Source organism: Scyliorhinus canicula, chromosome 4 (genome assembly GCF_902713615.1).
Source record: "Scyliorhinus canicula chromosome 4, sScyCan1.1, whole genome shotgun sequence".
NCBI classification, from domain to species: Eukaryota; Metazoa; Chordata; class Chondrichthyes; order Carcharhiniformes; family Scyliorhinidae; genus Scyliorhinus; species Scyliorhinus canicula.
This window is the reverse complement of record NC_052149.1, coordinates 31,664,432-31,692,362: the sequence shown is the minus strand read 5'-3', so window position 1 is coordinate 31,692,362 and position 27,931 is coordinate 31,664,432.

The window sequence follows — 27,931 nt, the reverse complement described above, 5'->3', positions numbered from 1 at the left end:
CCCTTTCTCATTTCCTCAGGGCTTGTCTTCTAGATCCCTTTGCCTGTCTTAGTGCAGCTATGCAGTGCTACCCAGTGACTGCAGCACGGCTGATGGAAGACTTTCAGTAATAGAGACTGCCAATAATCTTGAAAGGCAATGCTAGGCAGATCTTGCCTTGGAAGGGCCAGCTTCAAACTGCACCATTTTGGCATGGACAACAGAGTCAGGGCACAGGTGGAGTTGGCAGCGGTGGGTGCCTGAATACAGTCACCTTGAGAGAGGACAGCAGGCCTGAGCTGCATGCATGGATCCGCTTCCCCAGGAGGGTGCCACAGTCATCCCAGTCATCTAGGGCAGCACAGTAGCACAAGTGATTAGCACTGTGGCTTCACAGCGCCAGGGTCCCAGATTCGATTCCCTGCTGAATCACTGTCTGTGCAGAGCCTGCACATTCTCCCCGTGTCTGAGTGAGTTCCCTCCAGGTGCTCCGGTTTCCTCCCACAGTCTAAAGACGTGCAGGTTAGGTGGATTGGCCATGATAAATTGCCCTTAATGACCAAAAAAGTTTAGGAAGGGTAATTGGGTTACGGGTGTAGGGTGGAAGTGAGGGCTTAAGTGGGTCGATGCAGACTCGATGGGCCGAATGGCCTCCTTCTGCACTGTATGTTCTATGTTCTATGTATGTACCTGCTGGAGGACAGATTGCTGGGCTCCTTTGAGAGCCTGGAAGCCCTGAGAACATTGGATTCCTCAGCCATGATTGAAAGCATCTTAAGCTTGCAATCTGAGTTGCCATGGCAGCAAGCTGATCTCGCATTTGAGCTTCCACTGCAACGCCCAGACATTAGGTGACTTCTGCTTCTGCAGCAGTGGAAGCCAAGACATCGGCCCTCAGACATTTCATGGTGGTTGGGAGAGCGAGTGTGCTAATAGATTTGACCACCACATCCATGGTGGAAAGGATGGGCTCCACCATCTGCCTAAAGTTCAGTGCCAGATTGGTGATGGACTCCACTGGTTGGAGTCATACCTAGCACAAAGGAGGATCGTTGTGGTTGTTGGAGGTCAATCATCCCAGTCCCAGGATTTTACAGCAGCAGTTCCTGAGGGTAATCTCTCTTGTGTTATGGTGTGCCACTGAGCACCATGTTGCAGGCTGTTTCTAGATTGTTCTCTTTGGGACAAATTTCCTTATTGTTCTGTAGAATGGCACAGCGGGCGAGAAAAAGAGGGTGGAAGCTACCAGCTCCAAGTACAGCTTTCTCCACGCTGTTCTTCGCCCACCCAGCCAAAAAAAGGGTAAGGGATGGGTCTCATCATGTCGCGCTCTGATTGGGCCCACCTGCCAGAAGCTTAGGTTTTCTAAAGAAAAGGGTGCCCCCCCATTTAGAACCTCTTCACACACATAATCCCAGTGCCAGGGGGGCAGTGCCCAGGCATGACTCCCTCCCCTCCGGGGGCTGCACTCATCCATGAACCTCCGGTGGGCTCTGCTCTTCAGGTGCATGTCATGGGGGACCTGTTGTGATTCACGGGGGTGGGGGGTATCAATCAGGTGAAAATGCCCAATAACGATATTTAAATGTATTGAAGTTTTTCCAAATTGGAATTTCCATCATATCATTGGTGAGACAAACGGGAACAATTGTAACAGGGAATACCGCTGGCATGAAAACTGGGGATTTTCGATCACTGCTGCCTTTCCCACCCCTTGAAAACAGCAGCTGAAAATTCCCCCTCAGAGTCTATGACCATGTGACTCTATACATCATACCATGGGCCACACTATTCTCTGTCCCATCTTCACCCTTCCTCAGTCTGTTGAGTACCTTTTCATTACAATGGTACAATGCATGCAGGCATACATTACAACGTGGCCCTTTCTTCTTAGTAAAAAATATTTAAACCTTCCAACGAAGTGTAACTATTTGTAACATACTCTTTACTTGCGATATTTTCTTCTCCACCTCAGGTTTCTGGTGCTATAAATTCAGCTTATAGCATCTTGAGGCTGGACAATTCTACCATGTCTTGGTCTGTTGCATTTGAAGGAATGGCAGTGGTACTCTGTGCTACCTCTATTTGATTCACTTTTTGTGCTCTGTCAAGTTGTCTTTCTCTTTGGTAACAACTTGTCTGCTGTTTCCAAACAGTATGGTTTGTCTGAGTCCTTCTGAAGGTATCTACCGGTTTCTTGCTGGACGCACACGCTTCCCAAATGGACTCTTCCCTTCTACTTGTGTCACAATTTCAGCCAAACATTAGTTTGCTGTTGTATTTTAAATGATGTGGAGATGTCGGCATTGGACTGGGGTGAGCACAGTAAGAAGTCTTACTACACCAGGTTAAAGTCCAACATGTTTCTTTCAAATCACTAGCTTTCGGAGCACTGCTCCTTCCTTAGGTGAACATTCACCTGAGGAAGGAGCAGTGCTCCGAAAGCTAGTGTTTGAAACAAACCTGTTGGACTTTAACCTAGTGTTGTGAGACTTTGTACTGTTATATTTTAAAGTCGTTTTGGAAGCTGGAAGCTAATAAAGCTTTTCATTGCGCTCAGCTTTTTCTTCTTCCAGTTCAATGCGCTTTGGTGTCGAATTCACATTTTCTGATCATAATTTCTGCCTTTTCTTTCTATCTGAAAGTGAATTTTGTTCCAGTCCTTCATTTAGGTTTCACTGTTGGCCAGATCTGTCACCAGCAAAGTCTTAACTTGCCGCAGCTTTGTAATTATGCTACTCATGGCTTTAGTATGTGCTCGTGACTTGGAAAGTTCAACAGCTTTTCCTTTCAATGCCCCCTCTTTGTCATTCAACTGCTTCTTCAGCTCTTCAGTCTTTTCTTTGTAGCTTCCTCCTGGAATGTGGGACATTGCTGAGTCTCTGCCAACTGATTGATCAGTTTGTTCAGAGTTATGTTAAATTCATTTTGCTGCTCGGTGATTTTCCAGAGGATCCAACCCTGGCTTGAGGGATTCTTGCAGCAGGTGAAGGTTTTTCCGTTGGTTTTCCTTTTCTTTGTGAAGCTCCCTTTTTTTTCATCCTGAGCTTTCCTGCAATTCAGTGGAATCTCTTTGAGTTTCTCCTGCTGTCCTTTCATTCTGCTGTATAAGTCACTCTTCATTTCACAATGTTGCTGAATTACTTTCGTGTTTGATTTTGAAGGAGAATCAATTGTTCTTTCAACTGTTTATTTTCTTGTTGACCTCTTGCCAACTCACTGTGGGTTTCAATGCATCGTTTTGTTGCTACTGATAATTACATTGCAGCTTTCTCTGAAGTAATATTCAGTGTTCTTTTCAGCTCCTTGTGTTTTTCTATGGCTACATATTGATTCTGCAAGGAGTCTTTCAGGGTCACAACTTCTTTACTTGCCTTTTCTGCCCGTTGGCTTGCCTGGCTGTACATCTGGTTGAGTTTTCCCAACTCCCACATTGATTTGCCAACTTTGAAATGGAGGGTCATTATTTCCTCCTGGTACCTTTGTGTCATCTCTGACATTTGTTTTTACAGATCTCGAACAGCTTGGTTCATTGAATATTTCAATTTATCATGCTTTCTCAAATGGATATATTTAGCTTGCATTTCTAATCTTCCAGTTCAGCTCTGATGTGAACATTTTCCTGTCGAGCAGCTTCATTTACTTTTTGCACGTTTTGCGTCTTTGGAGTTATCTCAGATAGCTTCCCTTCATTCACAGCCATCTGCTCGCTCTGCACTTTCATCTGTTGCTACAGTTTGGGTACTGTGTCAGCATTTTCAAAGAGTTCTATTGTTATGCCTTTTGACTGCATTTCAGTCTATTTTTTCTTCTACTCTAAACTCTTCAGCTCACGCATTTCATTGCACGGATTTGGTTAATATCCATCTTGTGGTTTAATTGAATATTGTCTCCCTCACTTTGGGTTTTTTTTTGTTTCCCTTGCTCTGGGGTCTTCTGTTGCCCTCACCCTGGAGTCTGTATTGTCCTCTCTCTGGAGTATTTTTTTTCCCTGTAAACTAAACATTAACGGCGTTCAAAAGGCACGTCGACAAATACATGGATACGGTGGGTCTACAGGGATACAGCACAAGGAAGTACAGAGGGTTCTGTCCAAGTTTGATATCATGGGATTAAGGGTTATGGTGTTCGGGCCGGAAAGTGGAGTTGAGTCCACAAAAGATCAGCCATGATCTAATTGAATGGCGGAGCAGGCTCGAGGGGCCAGATGGCCTACTCCTGCTCCTAGTTCTTATGTTCTTATGTTCTTATGACCGGTACAGGCTTGGAGGGCCGAAGGGCCTGTACATGTGCTGTATCATTCTTTGTTCTTTGTTCTGAACATCTTTTTTGGCCTGGTTGAGCCAATTCCTCACCCAAATCGAATTTGGCTCTCCTAATTTTCCACCCATAGTTGTTTTTTTCTTGTAGGTGCAGCTTTAAATATCATCACCCTCTTAAGGCTATCAGCTCAGTAACCGTTTTTTCAAAATTTAGGCTGTCTGCAGCCTATCGGTTTCACTCTCCGTGAGCCTTCTGCAATTCTACAATTTTGGCAGGCTCCCTTATAATCGATCAGTTAGATTTTTCTGAAGCTTTCTAAACTTTTAACACTACTCCTTTTAAAAAAAAAAGAAACCACCGTGATTTCTTCCATTGTGTTCTGCAGGTTTTCTTCTTTTGTTTGAATATCCCACACTCTGGGACACTTGGCAGCTCACGTTCCGATCGGTGCCTTTTATTTCAGAAACCTTGGGCAGCAGCGTCTCCTGTTTTTAGCTCTGCTGGCCATAAAGGTTTTTTAAAAAAACTAATTCTTTGAACCCTGCAGGAACTTTTTTGTACAGCAGCAATTCATTCCCAGGAGCTAGGGAGTGATTGAAAAGGGTTCCCTTTCTCTTAAACTCTGCAGGCTTTTTATTTTTTTTCTTCACTGTGTTTTGCAGGCTGATTTAATTTTAAACTTTAGACGTTCTTCAACTTCAGCCTGGCCGCCATGTGTTATGCTGCCACTGTAGAGCCCTTCTGCTCTTTCAGCTGCCCTCTGCGTGCTGAGCTCTGGGACTGACAACCTTTCCAGGTAAAACCATCTCAAGCCCAGAAGAAGAATTACCGAAATGAAAGCCTGAACTTCAGAAAGACATTGACTGGAATTCATCCCAGTGCATCAAAGATCCTTAACCTTTTATTTTTATTAGTATTTTCTTTCCTTTTCCACCACCCTTTCCCCTCTGTGTTGTTCATCTGTGTGCGTGTGTGTATATATATAGAGAGAGAGAGTGTGCGGTGAGTTAGGAAGGGCAAGGGATGTTGGGAAAGAGCTAGATGATAGTCAGTTACATTTCCTGCCTGTTTAATCACAATGCTGTATATAATAATGGTTACTTGTGTCTTAAAGCTAAAAACCTGGTGACTAGTTTATTGGGCTCAACCAAAGACCTCACGTATATTAAATGAAATCTAATTTTACCTGTGTTGCAACTCCGGTCACGTGCGGCTGGAATTGATGGCGCACTAGCTAAGTGTGTCGTGACAGTCGGTAACAAACCTTATTCAACTGTGACTTAAATTTTTCTTTTTTTCTTCCTGATCCAGCATTAGTTGTTTTTAGTCTTGCAAATCTTGGGATTCTGTTCTAGGTTCATCATTTAAAATGCCACCTTCCATATCAATGCCAACCACCATGTTATTATGGTGCCACCATTGAGCTCCATGTAGGATTTTGGATTTGTTTGTGGTATCTCAGAGATGAGGGGCAGGATTCTGTGATCCTGAGGCTCCAGCTGCCGATCCCTGGCGCCAGATGGGCGCCACGGGTCTGTGCATGTGCAGTGGGACTGCCGCTGATGCGCGCATGCGCACTGGATCCCTTATCCGCGCCGGCCCCGACGCAACATGGTGCAGGGCGACAGGGGCCGGCGCGGAACAAAAGAGGCCCCCAGCCCGAAGGCCGGCCCGCCGATCGGTCGACCACGATCGCAGGCCAGGCCACAGTGGAGGCTCCCCCCGAGGTAGGACTCCCCTCCCCCCCCACCAGGTCGCCCACGGATGCATCCACACCGTGGTCCCGCCATGTAAGAGCAGGCGTGAACGGTGCCGGTGGGACTCGGCTTTTTTTGCATGGCCGCTTGGCCCATCCCAGGCCCGCGAATCGCCGGGGGGGGGGGGGGGGGGGGAGGGGGCGTGTAGAGCGGCCCCGACCAGCGCCGCGCCAACCGCGCCAGCGCTAATGCCACTGATTCTCCACTCTCCGGAGAATCGGCGGACCGGCATCGGGGCAGCGTGGTGCAATTTGCACCGGTCCCGGCGATTCTCCGGTCTGGCCCCAGGGTGAGAGAATCCCGCCCGGGATGTTGAGACTTTTATGGTTAAACATTAAGTGTTTATTGTTAATCTTTAAATCCATGCAGATCCCAGTTAATGTCATGCATGGTGCTATTTCTCCCATGTAGGCAACTTCTCGAGTGTTCTTTCAGAGACCATTAAAATGTACATCATACCATGGGCTGCGCTATTCTCCTACTGTGCACCTTTTCATTACAATGGCATGAAGGCATATAATAAAACAATGACCTTTTCCCAAACATCTTCAGCTGCTTCATCAATGACTTTCCCTCCATCAAAAGGTCAGAAGTGGGGATATTCTCTGATGATTGTACAATGTTCAGCACCATTTGTAACTCCTCAGATACTGAAGGAGTCTGGATAAATATGCACTAAAGCTGGACAATATTCAGGCTTGTATTGATAAGTGCCACAAATGTGCCTGACAATGACCATCTCCAACAAGAGACAATTCAACTATTTATCACTGATGCTCGTGGTATTACCATTGCTGAATTTTTAACAATCAACATCCTGGGTGTTACCATTTACCAGAAACTGAAGGAGCAGCCATATAATTGCTGCAGCTCGAAGAGCAGGCCAGAGGCTGGAAATTATGCAACAAGAAACTCACGTCCTGACTTCCAAATGTCTGTCCACAAGTCACAAAGCGTAAGTCAGGAGTGTGATCGGAAATGCTCGCCACTTTTCTGGATGAGTTCAATTCAATCAACATTCAAGAAATCTTCCAGGACAAAGCAGCCCGCTTGATTAGCCCCCCACCCACCACCTTCAATATTCACTCTCTCCCCACCACTGAAGCACAGTATCAGTAGTTGTACCAGCTACAAGATGCTCTGCATCATCTAATAATCTAATTTTTATCAGTTTCACAAGTAGGCTTACATTAACACTGCAATGAAGTACTGTGAACTCACCAAAGCCTCTTCAACTGCACCAAACCCAAACCCACAACCTCTACCACCTTCAGGGAAATGGGCAGTAGATGCATCGGGACACAGAAATTTTCAAGTTCTCCTCCAAGCCAGACTTACTTACAGCGATATTATGATTCCTTCATTGTTGCTGCATCAAAGCCCTGGAACTCTCTTGCTAACAGCACAATGGGTGTACCTACACCGCATAGCCTGCAGTAGTCTAAGAAGGCAGGCCACCACTACCCTCTCAAGGACAATTAGGGATGGGCAATAAATGCTGGCCTTGCCATCCATGCCCTGGGAAATAATTTTTTAAAACTCCTCAATGCTCCGTGATACTTTACACAGGCTTCCTAGCAAGCCTGCCAATGTGCCAAGTATTTCATAGAACATAGAACAGTACAGCACAGAACAGGCCCTTCGGCCCTCGATGTTGTGCCGAGCCATGATCACCCTACTCAAACCCACGTATCCACCCTATACCCATAACCCAAACCCCCCCCCATTAACTTTACTTTTTAGGACACTACGGGCAATTTAGCATGGCCAATCCACCTAACCCGCACATCTTTGGACTGTGGGAGGAAACCGGAGCACCCGGAGGAAACCCACGCACACACGGGGAGGACGTGCAGACTCCGCACAGACATTGTGGATATATTTCTGTAACTTGCCGCATCAAAGTGCTGAACTGTAGAAGAACACAGGTGCTTTCTTGTAATCCACAGAGCTGGCATCTGCATTCCCCTTGGCCTCTAGCCTGGCTGCATACCACTCTTAATTGGTGTCTTATCATTATATTTATATTTATAAACTTATGGAGTACCTAATTTTTTTTTTAAATTAAGGGGCGATTTAGTGTGGCCAATCCACCTATCTGCATTTCGGTTTGGGTTGTGGGGGCTGTCATAATATCCACTCATGTGTATAATGAGATGCAGACAGGCAGTGATTGACACATAGGATGACCAATGGACACACAACACAGAACAACCAATCACCAGACAAGACACCAGCACTTTAAAGCTCACAGGGCATTAAGACTCCCGCTCTTTTCGGGACTCAGACACTGAGACAGTCAGAGTGCACAAGTCAGTGGACATTATTGCCATGTTATGGCTAGTAAGTCTGGTCGAGCCAGTAAGAGGTCGTCAGTAGGATTAGTAGAGTGTCAACCCACAGCTGAACATGCGTAGCAGTTCATAGTTTAAATAAAACAGTGTTGGATCATCTCCTGTGTCAGACGTTTGTTTCCAGCTTCCCTGCATCCAGTTGCAGTCAACGTCGAACCAACCCGCCTAACACATCAGGGCTGTGACCCACACAGACACTGGGAGAATGTGCAAGCTCCACACGGCCAGTTACCCGGAGCTGGGATTGAATCCGGGTTCTCGGTGCCGTGAAGCAGCAGTGCTAACCACTGTGCCACCATGCTGCCCCTGACCTGCTGTCTTATCACATGCAGATTCTGCTTTGAGGAAATCCTCTAAGCTATTTGCAGTGACATCTGAGCTGGCACCTGTGAGTGTGAGAGTGAGTGACGATGGGCGGGATTCTCCGTTGCCCGACACCGAAATCGTGTTTGTCGCTTGGGCGGAGAATGGGCTCCGACGCCGAAGTCGGGGCAGGCACCGGTTTGTTGCCGGTCAGCCATGCTCCGCCCCTCCTGAAGTGGCGCCATCATGACGCGTGCTGCGCGGTCGCAATGCCGTTGGCGCATCATCGGCCGGCCCACCCGCGATGCTCCGTCCCCGATGGGCTGAATTCCCAATGCCGCAGGACACGTGTGGTCACACAAATCGTGAACCTTGCGTTGAGGCCGCGGACTGAGTCCAGCGCCGCCACATCCGGCAAGGATCCGTGCTGCTGGAAGAGTTGGCATCCGCGAGGACTGGGCGAACTGGACTGGTGGGTAGTGGCCAGGACATGGGCAGAATGCGGGTTGGGTCACCACATGGCCAGCTCCATGTTGCACGGCACGATCGCTGCAGGTTGTCAGCCTTGCATTTGCGGGGCCCAGACCCGACCATTCTCCGGCCATTTTCGGTACAGGAGGCGGGAGTTTCAGTCGGCGCCGGTGCTAGCCCCTCACGGGTATCGGAATCGGTGTGGGGTTCGCATGATTTTTTTCACGTGAATCTTCCGTGAATTCTCCATTCGAGCCGGCACTTAGCCGCAGGAATGGAGAATCCAGCCCGATGTGTTTTATCATGACCTTCTTCCTGTTTTTCCGCCTCTTGGTCTTCTGCAATTACCTGGCCAGGTTACATTTCTTTGACATCTGAAAGGAAAGAAGCACAAGGATATGGTTTTTCTGAGAGAAGGAGAGAAAAACAGTGCCGGATTACACCATTTGCAGTAAATCAGAAGAAACCTAGAATGGAAGCAGGAAAATGGGACGAAGGAAGACTGAGTATAACCTGTGACAATATATATTTTTAAATCTTTATTATTGATGTACCATCAATTGGACGCGAGACACGATGAAGATCCAATGTGGCTTTAATCAGCTAGTTGTTAGCCCGGTGGTCGACTACAGAGAAAGGCCGACCGCCGGGAAACCTGGGTACTTATACCCCGCCTCGGAGGCGGGGTCTACTTGCCTCTCGACCAAGTGGTGAGCAGTCACATGACTAGTCCCAGCCAATCAGACGAGAGGCACATGACCAGCCAGAGCCAATGGGAAACCAATGCTCTGCACCAATGGCAGTGCTCCCACTCATATCACCACAATTGTCACAAGTAGGCTTATATTAACACTGCAATGAAGTTACTGTGAAAATCCCCCAGTCGCCACATTCTGGCGCCTGTTCGGGTACACAGCGGGAGAATTCAGAATGTCCAAATTCCAAATAACACGTCTTTCGGGACTAGTGGGAGGAAATGGAGCACCCGGAGGAAACCCACACAGACACGGGGAGAACATGCAGACTCCGTACAGACAGTGACCCAAGCTGGGAATCGAACCTGGGACCCTGGCGCTGTGAAGCCATAGTGCTAATCACTATGCTACCGCGCTGCCACACGGTATATTGTAATGGAAATGAAGGGTTAACAATTTAATGTGAATGCATCCACCCACTAGATGGTGATCAAGGGCATACACGTGGATCCCGTGATACCCTTGATTTGGGGAATAGGTGATTAAGTGGGTTCGAGAGTAGTCGTGTTTTCAGAAGCTCTGTAGGTAGAATCATAGTTTTAGTTTAACTGTAGTATTTATATCTTAATAAGCAATTCAAATTTATTTAGCTGTAGTGCCAATAAATTAGCTTTGTTCAAAACATAGCTTGATGTTCTTTGTGACACTTGGAAGCCACCCTCATCCACAAAGCAAAGAACATCACACGATCATATCATCCTCTTCGAAGGTTTCAGTCTCACTGTTGGCCCGGGCTCCAGCAGTGGCCGTTCCATTGTCAGATTATGCTCCAACCTGTCCTGCAAGTGTGTTGATGGGTGATACACTATCAATTACGACAAGACGAGAGTAGAGAGTAATCGAGGCTTTATTACGCAGAGATGTGGAGCCTCCCGCAGCTGCTGCCGAAATGGCTGCAGCTCGGAGAGCCCACACGTTTATACTCCGCCTACTGGGTGGAGCCAGAGGGCAGGGATCTACCCCCGTACCTGTAGTGCAGGGCCTTACCGTAATACCCTTGTATGTAGTATATAATACAACAGTGGTGACTACCACAATGGGAAGGTAAATTAATTGACCGTAACCATTCAAATGAGGCCATTAAACTTTTTGCAGCATTGCATCAGATTCTCAGGGCTTAAATCCTGACAGTCATCACCTTGGCCAACGTGTCCCACTGCCTTTACAAAGTTTGTCTGGTGGACCTTCTGGCACCCTGTACATAGATCACCCTTCTCCTCTCGAACTCCTCCATCAAGGGCCAGAATTCACTCTTCCTCGTGATCAGATTCTCTTCCACAAACTGTTCCAGCATCTTCTCCAGCCAGAATGAATTTCCTCTGTCAGAGGTGCAGGCTGACATTAACTACAATCTAGCTTGAAGTGGTCCTGGCCGTCCACATATCTGGACCTCCTGCTCAGGTGGGCAGCTATTCAACGATGTATTCAGCACAATGCTCCAAGTTGGCAGGCTGCCAGCATCAGAGGCAAGGGTCACGGGGTAATTACCCAATGTCATTCCTCCCCCCCATTTTCGGGGGCTAACAAATTTTGGGCAGTAGTGACTGAGGTTGAGTGAGCAAAAAATAGCAAATTATTAAAATTAAAAGCGTTATGTTTGAATGTCGCAAGCGTTTGCAAGACAAAATGGAAAAGGAGGCAGCATAGTCCTGCTAAGAAAGGATGGGATAACGACTGTATAGAGAAAGGTTGTTGGCCCAGAAAATCAGAATGTAGAAGAATGTTGGCACAAAAGAACAAAGGCAGAATTCAGCAAACGTACGAATCAAGAGCAGGAGTAGGCCATTCAGCCCCTTGAACCAGTGGCCTCCTAACGGTAACCATAGTGTTAAATCAGGAAAATAGAAGTGCATATTAACAAGTCTAATGCAACAGTCCTGGGGAGTTTTGACCTCCAAACAGACTTAACAAGCCAAATGTGCAAACGCAGATTGGAGGATGAGTTCACGGAATGATTTTAAATGCTCCATCATTGGTGGCTGCAACTTTAACTGACTAGGCCTCAACCTCTGGAATTTCAACGCTAAACCTCTCCACCTCACTTTCTTCATTTAAGATATTCTTCAAAACCGAATTCTTCAAACAAGCTTTTGTTCATCTGTCGAACATCTTCTGATGTGACTTGGTTGTATAATGTAGCTGTGACATTTGGGGCTTTTTAATCACACGAAAGACAAGATTATAAATATGAATTGTTGCGGTTGGCTGCAGAAAATTTCCAAACACCTCGCCCTCGATCCTTAAGTTAAAGGACTGATTTAAAATGCCCTTTTTCCTAGTATGTTCTTCTGATTGAGAATTATCGCTATTACCTTTACCTGAATAGAATGCCAAAATAAGGATATTTTCAAATTTTAATTTATGAGAAAGATAAGTGTAATCTTTTTTTAATGGCATGAGCAACGAGCACATTGTCAGGCCTAGGGGACAGGTCATCCGTCCACCACCTTAATGATGGCAATGCGCTTGGAATGTGATAAGCATTTCAGAAAAACCAAAGTAAAAACCTTGACCAGGTTTCCTGCCTGCAGTTGCTACAATAATGTAGAATAATAACATGCACAATGGTTCTCTTCAACTAATTTATAAAGTTAGCGATGTGGTGATGAATTTGAATCCAAGTGAAGATGTAAATTTTATTAAGGTGATTAGATCTTGTTGAACAATGATGGACTTAGTCTGCTGCAGAGTATTAAATGCTTCATGCTCAGAAAGGCACTATGATCTGCAGCCATAACTTTGCCATAATATGCATCATAAAGTTAATATGATTTTGCCACATATCCAAATGTACAAAATTAAATTGGCACCATCTACAGCTGCAATGATTCATTAACAGAAATTATTGGGGTTCATTTCTTGCTGTGGTGATCGCTACACTGATACTACTGTGTAGTTAGTAGCAATTTACCAGTTAGTTTAATTTAAAGTATTAAGAATATAAGTTTGTACTTTCCACCATCGGTTTTACATGGACATGTATTTTGCGATAGTCATAACTGCAAAGTGATGAGCATTACCCATCATTACTTCTCTGAAATAGACAGCAACTTCTGGAGTCTGCACATGATCAGTTAAATCCAGAAATTGCTGTCAGTGATTCTGCACTTCTCCATCGAGTGCACTGTTGAAATTGTCCGTTGTCCCAGTAATTACTGAACTTGCCCTTTTTCATTAATAGTCTCGCTGTAAAATCCCTTGAAAATGTTACATCTTGTTGAATGAGGTATGCATACTAAGTCCATAATAGTTGAACAGCCTCACTGCCCCTAAAAAATATAATTTTATATTTGGGGAATGTAATATTTCTTCAATCTCATGAAACAATATCAAATCTTCAATTTAAAAAAAAATCTTTCTGATATTTCAGGTTCCAGCTTATTCCAGCTTAATCCTATATGCCCCCATCATTTAATTTGCTCTCAGTAAAACTGTAATTAAAATCAGGGTACTTTAATACCTGGTTTGCTGTCTGTGAGAATGCTTCAGTGTGATTGGCAGCTTTATGACATTATTGTTGCTGGACACTGAGTGATTCCCTTGACTTAATGCCAGATTCAGTGACATCAGGAAAGCGGAACTCCATATCACAGAGATTGCCTGCTCTTTGTGGCAGCTCTCTTTGAGGTCAGCAGGGAGTATCACCTCCATTTCACCATTACTTCCTCCAGTAATTTTTCTCTATTAATGTTCATTACTTCTCAATTTCTTGGCTCTGCACAATTTCCAATGTGCTCTTTTTGAACCTCCAGTCCTTATCTGAACTTCGAGGTGAAGCTACACAAGCAGTCCCCATGCGGCAGACCCTTGAAACAAATGGCAACTGTTCACAAAAATTCCAAGGTCATGAAAATGTCTCCAAAGTATTGGGAGTCATTTCCGAAGTAACGAAAGCACACTCTCAGAACAAGTCCTGTGATCAAAGACCTTACTCTTTGGAAAGGAAGCAAGTGTGAAGTGTGAGTACTTTTGAGGCTGCCTGCCTATTGTTTATTGGAACACCTCCATTCCCAGCGTCCTCTCATCCTACTTTCACTAGGGAGTTTCCAGGAAGCCTAGGAAAGCTGTGCATTTAGAGTTAAATTCAGTAAGCCCAGTTAGAACATCTGCCACTTGTCTTTTTAAATATTTTAATCAGTAACCCACTGCTCCTCTGAAGGCTGTGACCGCACTCAGCTGAACCTGCTGAAGTTCAAGACGTAAGTCAATGGATGGCTTTCTGACTCGCCATCAATTTAATCCCCGCTAGCTTGTTCCCAAATTCGCTCACTTTTTTCAGGTTAAAATTGCCCTCAATATTTCTGGCTCCTCCTGTAGTTTTGAAGGTCACCGCGTCATTAAGCTCTTAATGTTAATGGATCCTTTCACGTCAGTGGAGGAAGCTTCTGCCAAATCAGCCATTCTGTGGAGCACACATCTATCAAGCAAGTACCAGATGAAATGCTTGTAGAGTTAAATTCATGGATAAATAATGGATACGTCAAGTGGGCAGGGCACAAAGTATTCACCCAGAGCCCAGAGATCATAGATGGCAATGGGGAGATTAGAGTTTCTGATATCAATCCCACTGTTTGAAGAAGGAGACTGTTTTTCTTCAGCTGATGTTCAAATGGTATTTGACCATACCACTACTACCATCGTAGGCAATGGTGAACAGCTAAATGTCAAATTTGAAATTCTTCAGCCAGTTGGCAGCCTCCTCATTAGCCTGGTGCCCGGGCAGAGAGAGCGTCACTGAAGCACAGGTCAGAGCACTTCTGGATTATTTGCACCACCACGATTTGCAATCGGCACAGTTGCATAGAGGTGAGTCACAGTGTCTTCAGTGGAAGAGGTTGTTGCAGCAGGGCCCGACTCCAATGCAAAGCTATTCAGTTTGACCCAATCGTCACGTCGGAAATCAAAGCCTGGGATTTACAATGCGTGATCATCAACAAAGTGCTGACTCTGGGCTGTCTTACTGGTGTTGTGCCACAGCTCCGCAGCAGAACCGCCAAGCTCAGGAAGGATAGGTCCAGGCTGGCCACCTTGAGATGGGTTGTTTGCTGGGTGGATGGGTGATGCCTTCGTCCAGAGGCAGATCCGGATTTTTAAGCACTCTTTCTCGCAATCCTCCTGTGCTAACTACGTAACGGATGGGTAGTGGTGTAATGTTGCAGAACACAGATAGCCAATTTGTGTTTGTTGACCAGATTACTCCTGCGATTGGGGGAATTAGCTCAAATGGCCCAATGCTCGCTTAGCATGTGAGAGACAGTGGGATCGTGCCCACATTCTCCACTCGAGAGGCATGGTGACAGAGTGGTTAGCACTGCTGCCTCACAGCGCCAGGCACCTGTGTTCAATTTTCGGCCTTGGGTGACTGTGTGGGGTTTGCATGTTCTCCCCGTGTTTGTGTGGGTTTCCTCTGGGAGCTCTGGTTTATTTCCAAAGTCCGAAAGATGCGCATGTCAGGTGGATTGGCCATGCTAAATTGTCCCTTAAAGTGTCCAATGATGTGCAGGTTAGGTGGGGTTACGGGGATAGAGCAGAGGAGTGGGCCTAAGTAGGGTGTTATTTCAGAGGGTTGCTGCAGACTCAATCTGCTGACTTGCCTCCTACTACATTGGAAGGATGCTATGATTCTGTCCGTTGTTCCTCATGGTCTCATTCATTTAGACATCTACACAGAAACATTATTATGTATGTGAACGCCTGTTATCCAGAAATATCCCTCAGGATTGTTATTCTGGCAGCCACATGGTTTGCAATTCACAAGTGCTGTGTGGCAGCATGAATTCCTCCAAGCTCTCCCTTCGCTACATTCTTCACAGATTCCTGCTCAGAACCACAAAGAGCCATCGTCTAAAGCTACCCCCGCACACACTGGCTCTTTAATGTTACCGAGCACTCTGTATTCATTCGTTTTGATTCCTGGAAGGACTGAGCAGAAATCCAGCTGTAAGAATTGACAGAGCCCTCTGGTAGCCGCTGCTGAAGCCACTTCAGAATCCTCCTTGCGCGATCACATTCTAATGCACTATATGGGCTGTTACACTTGCACCAGTATGCTTCTCTGAAAAATTCTCAAGTCTCATTATGCAAACTATTTTGTTCCCAACAAAAAGCGTTTCAGCAATAAATTATGATGGAACTCGTTTTCATGCTTCGTATGTTTCCTTCTTGAAAATATGGTTTTTCACTTATCCCATCTGTACTATGTTTCAGTAATGACAAGCTAAATTCTCAGTTTCGGGGCTGGTTTAGCACAGGGATAAATCGCTGGCTTTGAAAGCAGACCAAAGCAGGCCAGCAGCATGGTTTAATTCCCGTACCAGCCTCCCCGAACAGGCGCCAGAATGTGGCGACGAGGGGCTTTTCACAGTAACATCATTTGAAGCCTACTTGTGTCACTAAGCGATTTCTTCTTTTCTTCTGCTTCTTCAGTTTTTTTTGTCCAAGTGCAGTGCTGGGCAGTTCCAACGGCACGATTCCCTCTGATTGATTGATTTATTGATTTATCGGTTGATTTATTGTCACGTGTACCGAAGTACAGTGAAAGTATTTTTCTGCAGCCAAGGAAACGTACACAATATGTACACGGTAGACGAAAAGAATAATTGACAAAGCACATTGACAAATAAGTAATTGGTTACATGCGGAACAAGGGCCAAACTAAGGAAATACATGAGCAAGAACAGCATAGGGCGTCGTGAATAGTGTTCATACAGGGAACAGATCAGTCCGAGGGGGAGTCATTGAGGAGTCTAGTAGCTGTGGGGAAAAAGCTGTTCCTATGTCTGGACGTGCGGGTCTTCGGACTTCTGTAACTTCTGCCTGATGGAAGGGTCTGGAAGAAGGCAATGCCTGGGTGGAAGGGGTCTCTGATAATGCTGTCTACCGTCCTGAGGCAGCGGGAGGAGGAGGTGGAATCCATGGGAGGGTGGCAAGCTTGTGTGATGCGTTGGGCTGAATTCACAACACTCTGAAGTTTCTTGCGATCTTGGGCCGAGCAGTTGCCATACCAGGTTGTGACGTACCAGGCCAAATTTATTTTGCTTCCGTAGGAAGTAGAGACGTTGTTGGGCGTTCTTGAATGTTGCATCAAAAGTACTCCAATGTAATTTAAGCTCGTCCACTGGGGGTCACCATCACTACCAGACTGTTGGTGATGGTGACCCCCAGGAACTTAAAGCTATCGACCATCTCTACTTCGGAGCCATTGACGTAGATGGGGGCATGTGTCATACTACACTCCCTGAAGTTGATGATCAGTTCCTTGGTCTTTCCAACAGTTAGTGAGAGGTTGTTTTCGGTACACCATGCAACCAACTGATCTATCTCCCTTCTGTAGCCTGACTCGTCATTCTTTGAGATACCAACCACTTCAGTAGTATCATCCGCAATCTTATAGATTGAATTGGGGTTAGATCGTGCCATACAGTCGTGTGTGTATAGGAAGTACAGTAGAGGACTGAGCACACATCCTTGCAGGAACTCGGTATTAAGGACTATTGTGAAGGAGGTGCTGATACCTATCCTGACAGATTACGGTCTGTGGTGAGGAAGAATCCAGCTGCACAGAGAGGGGTCAAGTCCAAGATTGCAGAGTTTGGTTATGAGTCTTATCAGGAAAATGGTGTTGAAGACGAAGGTCTATGAACAGCAGTCTGACATATGTGTCCTTGTTGTCGAGGTGTTTGAGTGTTGATTGTAGAGCCAGGGAGATAGCATCTGCTGTAGACTGGTTGCGGCGATAGGTGAACTTCAATGGACTGAGACCGTCTGGGAGGCTGGCGTTGATCCGTTTCATGACTAGCCGCTCGAAGCATTTCATGATAACAGATGTCAGGGCCAGCGGTCGGTAGTCGTCGGAATGATATGAACTCGCACTGCAGCTGGCCTGATGGGGAGGACAGGGATTGCTCCCGTGGGGAAGGTGAGCTTGGCCCCTCCAAAGAAACCTAGCATGGATCTCGGCTCCAGCGCTTCATCAGATCCTGACAATCAAAATAAATTAAGTGTACTCTAATGTAGGGCAGCACGGTGGCCTAGTGGTTAGCACAACCGCCTCACGGCGCTGAGGTCCCAGGTTCGATCTCGGCTCTGGGTCACTGTCCGTGTGGAGTTTGTACATTCTCCCCGTATCTGCGTGGGTTTCGCCCCCACAACCCAAAAATGTGCAGAGTAGGTGGATTGGCCACGCTAAATTGCCCCTTAATTGGAAAAAATAATTGGCTAATCTAAATTTATAAAAAAAAAGAAAAAAAAAGTGTACTCTAATGTAATTTAAGCTTGTCCACTAAAACTCTTCTTTGCAGACACCAGCAGACCGCAGCCACCCATGCAGCTGAGCAGCAGCCCGAGCCCCCAGAGGAAGTACGAGGATGAGGGGGCTCAAGAAGAACCATCACAGCGTTCACTCGTACTCTCCATCAGGACAGAGGCATACCTCTCGGTGGGGCGCAGCTCTAGATTAGACACGGGCTCACCTTCTAGCGAATGCCCCACTGACACACCCTCTCAGCAGTCGGAGGCAGGGACACCCCAGGTATCTGGCATTCGGAGGGCAACCAGAGACCAGAAAGCTGCTCCGTCCCAGTCAGGTGATGAGTCTCTGTGGGGGGAGTGGGGGGGGGGGGGGGGGGGGGGGGGGGGGGGGGCAACTCAATGGTGGAGCAGCAACGATGGATGGCGAAATATCAGTCTGAGGTCGAAAGTCTCTCAGCAGACGACAGTAATGTTGGAGAAGTCCGTTCACATCTGACTGCTGTCGTGGTTTTGACATGTGAGCACCTGAAGGCCATTTTGGGAAAGTTGCCAGCCAGCAAGGAGACTTAGTCCAGCAGGTTTTGCCAGATTTGTGCCTGGCCCTCCACACCATGGCTACACACGCTGATGGGGAGAAGGCAGGAGAATGGGGATTAGAAACATATCAGCCTTGATTGAATGTCGGAACAGACTCGATGGGCCGAATGGCCTAATTCTGCTCCTGTATCTTATGGTCTTATGGGCACATTCAGGATATAGGCGACATGGGCATGAGGCATGGTGCATATGTTCAGAGTGATCAGGGGCCTTATGTATACGGCTGGACCAGATACACACTTATTCAACCAACTTGTTGCATTTTTGGCACGAGGTTTTAACCTGACCCTGTCAGTGATCGTTCAAAGCTATCAGGCGGGATTCTCTGACCCCGGGCCGGGTCGGAGAATCGCCGGGCCAGGCGCGATTCATGCGACGCCGCCCTGAAGCCAGTCCGCCGATTCTCTGGTCACCGGAGAATCGGTGCCATTGGCACCGGCACGGCGCCAGTCGGGAGCCGCTCTACGTCCCCACCCTCGGAGATTCTCCGTGTGGGTTGGGCCTAGTGGCCAAGTAGTGCCGGCGCCGTTCACATGTGGCCCTACCCGGTGGTACCTCGGTGTCCATCCTGCAGGGGGCGGCCTGGTGGGGTGGGGGGCGGGGGGGGCGACCCCGGGGCAGCCTCCACTGTGGCCTGGCCCGCGATCAGAGCCGGTGGGCCGGCTTCTCCTAGCAGAGGCCTCTTTTACTCTGCGCCATGCCCCTGTACCTCTACGCCATGTTGCGTCGGGGCTGGCGCAGGGAAGGAAACTAGCGCTCATGTGCGAGTTTGCACCGGTCTCAGCGCGCATGCGCAGACCTGCAGTGCCCGTTTGACACCAGTTTCGGCAGCTGGAGCTGCATGAGTTGCTCCAGTGCCGTGCTGGCCCCCTGTAGGGCTCAACATCACTGCTCCTGGAGTCCTGTTGACTCTGTCGTAAAATGCGACGGCGTTTAATACGGCGTCAATACTTAGCTTCAGGATCAGAGAATCCCGCCTGTCGTTTTAATACAGCATAAAGGTCCCGCAGTGGGTCTGTCACCAAGTTCATATCACGGCTACGGAAGATAGCCGAGCTTTGTGAGTATGGAACTGCTCTATCTGACATGCCCCGCGATCTTTTCTGTCTGCGGTTTGAATAATATGGAAACACAACAAAACCTTTTGGTGAAAGCCGCTGACGTTTCAAAAGGGTGACAGATCTCTTTGTCCCCAGAGAGCACAGAATGCAGGGTCCAAAAAATACAAGGGATGGAGATAAATGTTTTGGGGCGTCACTCCTCGTGTGGTATCCAGACCCCTGGATGTAGGGTGAGCTGTCGAAATGTGGGTCATCCCCGGACTCGGTTGAAGGATATTTGGCCGGTTTGCGACGTGCGGGCTCCAGTCTAGGCGTAACTGCAGGTAGCAGAGGGCCAGCACTCCAGGTCTCCCGGTCGCGGTAGGCGTCAGCCCCGGGACCGGGCCTTGCATCTGGATGACCCAGAAGAGGCTGAGGATGAGGCTGAGATGTAGCTGAACTGTTTGGCAGTGTCCCATGTGGCCCCTATTTGAGTCCTGATACAGGCAAATGGCCATATGCTCTAAATGGCATTGAGCATATGCTCTAAATGAAATACATTTTTTTTTAAAATTTAGAATACCCAATTCATTTTTTCCAATTAAGGGGCAAATTAGCATGGCCAATCCACCTAGCTTGCACATCTTTGGGTTGTGGGGGCGAAACCCACGCAAACACGGGGAGAACATGCAAACTCCACACGGACAGTGACCCAGAGCTAGGATTGAACCTGGGACCTCGGCGCCCTGAGGCAGAGTGCTAACCACTGCACCACCGTGCTGCCCCTAAATGAAATACATGAGCTGCCGTTTCTGTGGTGGCACAGAGCACCTTTGATCTTAATAAAGGGGTGTGCACACTTTGACTTTGGCTGACACAGCGGCTCGTTCGATTTGGACGTAATTGCGTTCTGCTGCGGTCAAAGTCTGTTGATGCGGGAGGCATGAGAGAGACGAGTAAGGGAGGAGAACCAGCAAAGGGGTGGTTGGGGAAGGTGTCACTGTTTGTGTCAGCCATGTTGGCTGGAGTTTTATGCTCGGGGGATTTGTTGGTCATATTGTTGTGTTTTCCTTTTCGTTGAAAATTTGTTGTGTAAAATTTTTTAAATTATAAATGCCTCAATAAAATATTTTCTAAAAAAAAACTTTTTTGATTTTTCAGCCATGCGGTGGGATAACACTGCCCCGATCCTGTAAGATGAGGTATCGCATGTCACTAATGGGGACTTGGAGGGTCAATGACGTTAGCTGCTGCTTTACACTGGTGAAGGCTTCCTCCTGAAGTGTTCTCCATGCCCATTCTTGATGCATTTTCAGCAATGCGTGCAGTGGAGTGAGGATGGTTGCTAGGCCAGGCATATATTTCCCGTTGTAGTTTTCAAGACTTTATAGTCTTTCTACTCTTATCACCTGCGCCTTCTCCTAGGGTGAATTGATCCACTCGGTACCCCAATGACGTGACTTCCTTGGCATAGAACATGCACTAGCCCCTCTTGACACGGACACCCATCTCGGAAAACCAATGGGGACTTTCTCCACATTGCTCAGGTGCTCCCTTTCCATGATTCTGTCATCAGGACATCGTTCAGTTAGACCATCACACATCGTAGCCCTTTCAGGATGCTCTCCATAACGCGCTGAAAAATTGTGCAAGCCGACGACATTCCAATTGGAAACCTTGTATATTCATAGAGGCCTCTATGGGCATTAATGGTCATGTAGCATCTTGAATTGGCGTCCAGCTCCAGCTGGAGATACGTGTTACTCATCTCAAGCTTGAAAAAGGAATGGCCCTCCGCTAACTTTGCACATAGGCCTTCTATTTGCGGAATTGGGTACCTGCCCAGATGGGAGGCCTTGTATTATCTCCGCACAGGCGTACGGTTTTGTCAGGTTTTAGTTCTGGGACTACTACTGGTGCTGCCCAATTGGAAAATTGTACTGTCCCGACGACACCGGGGCCTTCCAATCGGCTAGGTTCGTCCTTGACTGGTTGCAGCGGGCCTATTCCCAGCGTTGGCTGTATGTGTCCCGCTGAACTTTGCCCTCCAGACAGACAACGGTGTCAGGCTCTGGAGCAGAAGGTTACTGCACTCCCCAACACCAGGCACAGTACTGATCCAAGTCAGGTGAAATGGGAGTGCCGATGAGTCCAACAGCACAGTGCTGTCCATATAGACCAGCTCAGCGTGGAGCTGGAGGGGACGAGCTCATCTGCCCAACAGAGTGGCATTATCCACAACAGGAGAACCGCAGTGCTATAGTCAGCTATATCTGTTGCACTCACTTTGAAGTCTCAAGCAAACTGAGGTCCGCCGCTTGTTTTCAAACGGGGTTTGAGGCTGGAATTGGAGGAGGTGGGGAGATTCCGGCCTGCAGCTGTTTCATAGATATCATAGAATTTACAGTGCAGAAGGAGGTCATTCAGCCCATCGAGTCTGCACCGGCTCTTGGAAAGAGCACCCTACTTAAGCCCACACCTCCACCCTGTTCCTGTAATCCAGCAACCCCATCTAACCTAAGGGCAATTTAACATGGCCAACCCACCTAACCTGCACATCTTTGGACTGTGGGAGGGAACTGGAGCACCCGGAGGAAACCCACGCTGACACGGGGAAAACGTGCAGACTCCACACAGACAGTGACCCAAGTGGAAATCGAACCTCGGACCCTGGAGCTATGAAGCTTTAGTGCTATGCTACCATGCTGCCTTCCATGTTTAAATGGGTATTGATGATATGGAAATGGCATTCATGCCACCAGGCAGTGGGAAAGCCGAGCTGCCATTAGCCCACCATTGGGACAGTCTGGGTTTTAGGCTGGCGGGTTTCCAACGTCTTGACTCCCGCTAAATTCTCTGCTCCTGTCTGTCGCCAAACCCTGTCAAGGTAGGTGTGTTTGGCTCTCCATCTCATATCAGAAAACTCCATGATTTTGTTCCTGAATGCAACAGAAATGCATCCACTATTACATAGAACATAGAACATAGAACAGTACAGCACAGAACAGGCCCTTCGGCCCTCGATGTTGTGCCGAGCCATGATCACCCTACTTAAACCCACGTAACCCGTATACCCGTAACCCAACAATCCCCCCATTAACCTTACACTACGGGCAATTTAGCATGGCCAATCCACCTAACCCGCACATCTTTGGACTGTGGGAGGAAACCGGAGCACCCGGAGGAAACCCACGCACACACGGGGAGGACGTGCAGACTCCACACAGACAGTGTATTGGGTCACTCCTTTCCAAATAACTTGCTGCGTCACTTCAAGGAAGGACATTTTCTGTATGATAGATCGTGCAGCAGAATCGCTGTCATTTTTCATTACCCCCAATGCACCAGCAACTAAAGTGGTTCAGGGAGTAAAGAAAAGTAGATTCCCCTTTAATGGCCAGGAACACCAATTGATGCTCTGTTGGGAGAGATGTTGGCTTGGCTGGGAATACTTCCGTGTTCAAGTCCAGCAAGAAGATAGAGATAAAATAGTCAACATATGCAATTTGGAACGGTTGAAGAGAAACTTCTTCACACCAAGAATTCAGTGGCTCTGGTATTCATTTTCAGGTTTAGTGTTTGAGGCAGAAACAATGTTAATATTGAAGATTAGATTATGTGGCCATGAAATTGGACAGTGCCAAAGCACCTTGCTGCCTGCAAGTTTAAATGTGTGCAGCAAGCACAAAGCCTGCTGTTGAATGGTTGAATGCCTGAGCAGAGAATACAAAATGCCTGCCGGAGCTAAAATGTGCTTGAACTACCTAAAGTGATGTGGCTGGATGGAGCAGATACTGGATGTCATTCTAAATGTGGATAACAGTAAAGAGGGGAAGAGAAATGGGGATGGGATGGTAAATAGCTTTGGAAATGATTGCTCCCGTGGAGGGTTACTGCTGACATGGCCTTGGGTTGGCTGAAATGGCTGCTTCTATGTTTATCTACAGTACAGGTTGCTACCCCAGCACTGCATTGAAGGAATGTTAGATTGTCTGAGATACTGCCTTCAGATTGAGGATTAAGTTGAAGTCTTTATTCAGCATGAATTAAATATTCTACATTATAGTGTCATCCAAACCGCCACTGCCCATGTCCACCTGCTTCAAGAAGACCACGATCAAACCGGTGCCAAAGATGAACCAGAGAGCATGCCTCAATGACTACCGTCTGGTGGCCTTGACATCTATCATTATGAAGTTCTTTGAGAGGTTGGTCATGAGACACACCAACTCCATACTCCCAGAATGCCTTGATCCACTGCAATTCGCATACCGCCACAATGGTCCACAGCGGATGCCATTTTCCTGGCCGACACTCATCCCTGGAGCAGCTCGACAACAAGGACTCCTATGTCAGACTCCTGCTCCGCCTTCAACACCATAACCCCAGCCAAGCTCATATCCAAATTCCAAAATCTAGAACTTGGCTCCTCCCTCTGCAACTGGATCCTCGACTTCCTGACCCATAGACCACAATCATGATGTGAAGCTGCCGGCGCTGGACTGGGGTGGACACAGTAAGAAGTCTCACAGCACCAGCTTAAAGTCCAACGGTTTATTTCAAATCACAAGCTTTCGGAGCGCTGTTCCTTCATCGATGAAGGAACAGCGCTCCGTAAGCTTGTAATTTCAAATAAACCATTTGACTTTAAGCTGGTGTTGTGAGACTTCTTACAATCAGTAAGGATAAAGAATGACGCCTCCTCCATGATAGTCCTCAACACCGGGGCCCGCAAGGCTTCATACTTAGCCCCCTACTATACTTCCTATACACACTATGTGGCAAAATTCAGCTCCAACTCCATCTACAAGTTTGCTGATGACACGACCGTAGTGGTTCGGATCTCGAACAACAATGAGTCAGAGTATGGAGGCGGATAGGGAACCTAGTGGAGTGGTGCAACGACAACAATCTCTCGCTCAATGTCAGCAAATCCAAGGAGCTGTTCATCGACTTCAGGAAGCAAAGTGTCATACACACCTCTGTCTGCATCAGTTGTGCTGAGGTGGAGATGTTGACAGCTTCAAATTCCTAGATGTACACATCACCAACAATCTGTTAAGGTTGACACAAGTCGATACTATGACCAAGAAAGCACAACAGCACCTATACTTCCTCAGGAAACTAAGGAAATTTGGCATGTCCACATGAACGCTCAACAGTTTTTACACATGCACCATAGAAAGCATCCTATTTAGCTCCATCACAGCTTGGCATGACAACTGCTCGACCCAAGACCATATGAAACTACAGAGAGTCGCGAACATAGCCCAGTATATCACGTGGACCCGCCTCCCATCCAGTGGCTCGTCTACACCTCCTGCTGTCTTGGGAAAGTGGGCAGCATAATCAAAGCCCCCTCCCACCCAGTTTATTCACCCGTCCAATCTCTTCCATCAGGCAGAAGATACAAAAGTCTGAGAACACGCACTAACAGGTTCAAAAACAGCTTCTTCCCCGCATGCTACCAGACTCCTGAATGGCCCTCTTATGGACTGAGCTGGCCTCTCCATGCATCTTCACTTCTGTGTAGCACTGCACTCTATATGCTGTACGCTATGTCCATGTATTAAATTGTGTATCTACCGTATGTCCTATGTTTTTTCATGTATGAAATGATCGGTCTGGACTGTACGCAGAACAATACTTTTAACTGTACCTTGGTACATGTGACAATAAATCTAAATGTTAACTTGCACCAAGTCCCATTCACCTATCACCTGCCCTCACATTGAATCCAGGTCAAGCAACGCAGAGGACAGAGACCAAATGGGTGGACACATGGCAGCCAAAATTGAAGGCAGGGAAGTATAAAGTGGTACACTTTGGTAGCAAGAATGAGGGGGAGTGATATAAACTAAAGGGTGCAATTCCAAAAGTGTGGGGGTGGGGTAACTTCATTGTCGTGTTAATGTAAGCCGACTTCTTACATTAATAAAGATTATTATTATTGTGGTCAAGCAACATCTTTACTTTCCAATACTCAGCCTTGTTTTCAAATCCCTCTGCAGACCACGTTGTCACATGATGACGTGGGGGGTCACGTGTCAGGAGTGCAGGAGTTCTCCCCGGAAACGTGGACGGAGTGCTAGCATGCAGTAGCTGCTCAGTCGGTGAATAACGTATTTTGTGTTACAAGTCCTTCATGTCGGCGTTTGGAAATCTAGCACTTCCACATGCTCCATGGCCTTGCCCCTTCCTCATTCTCTTTTAACCTGGACCTTCTGGCTCATAGGTAGGAATGCTGCCACTGCTCTGCAAGAACTTTCTTCTGCTAGAATAATAGATTAACTGGTCATTTATCATCTTGTTGTTTCTGGGATGCTGTTGGGGCAGAATGAGTGCTGCAGTTGATTCCACAACAATGATCACTGAATTCCAGCATGTAATTAATTGTTGGTAGCAATTTTAGAAAGTCAGATGATATGATTAGACACTGCATTAATAGTCTTTTCTTTACACTTTTCATTTTAGAACACAGTACTTGTTAGTCTCCAGCTCAGTGATGACTGGCATTTTAAAGGAGTTTATAACCTAATCCTTAATTGGCACACATTAAAAACAGTTCATTCTCATTACCATGTTAATAGTTTTATCCGACAAAACAAATGGAATTCCTTCTGCCTCATTGTAAAATGCACCTTGCTCTGATATGTGAAGAGATTTTTGTCACTATTTGTTAACTGGTTCACTGACAATCAGTTTGAAAATACTTGCACTGTACTTTGATTAACTTCATCAACCAATCTTGTGCATTAATTGCAGTAATTCTTTGATTGTATTAGCGCAGCCAATCACTGATAAGGCTGCTCCTTCTTTATGTACGTTACAGGGTGAGATTAGTTGCTATGGTACAAGACATGGTGGGGCAATTATACCAGGAAAGTAACCCTCCCCCACCGTGCCCTCCCTGAACTCTGCAGTGGATTTCACCAAAGTTCATCATTACCCCCCCGCCGAGTCGGAGAATTGCCGGGGGGGTGGGGGGCGCGAATCCCGCCCCAACGGCATCTGCCGTATTCTCCGCCGCCATTTTACGGGCAGGGGTCGTTGGATGCGGCCCCCCCGCCCCCCCCCCCCCCCCCCCCCCCCCCCCCCCCCCCCCCCCCCCCCCCCCCCCCCCCCCCCCCCCCCGATGATTCTCCGGGCCCTGATGGTCCATATTTGGCCAGTCCGCTGGCGTTAGTTACGCATGGTCCCACACGGCGGGACCTGGCAGGTAAGTCGGCGGGGGCGGTCTTCGCGTGTAGCGCGGGAGGATCCGACACCGTGGGGGGCTCCAAGGTGGCCTGGCCCGCGATCGGAGCCCACCGATCTGCGGGCGGGACTGTTCCGTGGGGGCACTTCTTCCTTCCGCGCCGGCCCCTGTAGGGCTCCGCCATGGATGGCAGGGAGAAGAGAACCCCCCGTGCATGTGCCAAAATACGATGGCTGGTTTGTGCAATCACGTCTGCGGTTCTGCACATGCGCGAGATCACGACTGCATTTCCGCACATGCACAAACTCGCACAATCCCTTCGCCGCCAGCTGGAGCGGCGCCAACTCTTCCGGCATCCATCTAGCCCCCGAGACAGGTGAGAATTCCTGACCATGGGGACCCGTTGACTCCGGCGTCGTTGGCACCGGTTTTCCCGCCGGCGTGGGGACTTAGTCCCCGGAAAGGAGAATCCTTCTGAAGATCTTCGCTAATCAATTCACCCAATTTAAGTTCCTCATCCCAGGAACCATCCTTGTCAATTTTTTCCACATCCCTTCAAAGCTCACGTTCTTCCTGAAGGACAGTGCCCAGAATTAGGCACAGTACTTAGTTGAGGCTGAACTAGTATTTTATAAAAGTTCAACACTACTTCCTTCCTTTTTGTATTCTATGCCTCTATTTGTGAAGCTCGAGATCCTGGAGGCTTTTTAAAACACTTTCTCAACCTGTCTTGTTAGCTTCAATGATTTGTGTGCACAAAGCCCCAGGTCCCTCTGCTCTTGCAACCCCTTAACAATTGTACCATTTAGTTCATGGTGCTGCTCCTCATTCTAGAGCAGAATGTGTATCACTTTACACCTTTCTGAATTACGTTTCACCTGCCATGTGTCTGTCTATGTCATTTTGAGGTCTATCACCATCATTCACACAGTTTCATGCCATCTGCAAATATTGTAAGTGTGCC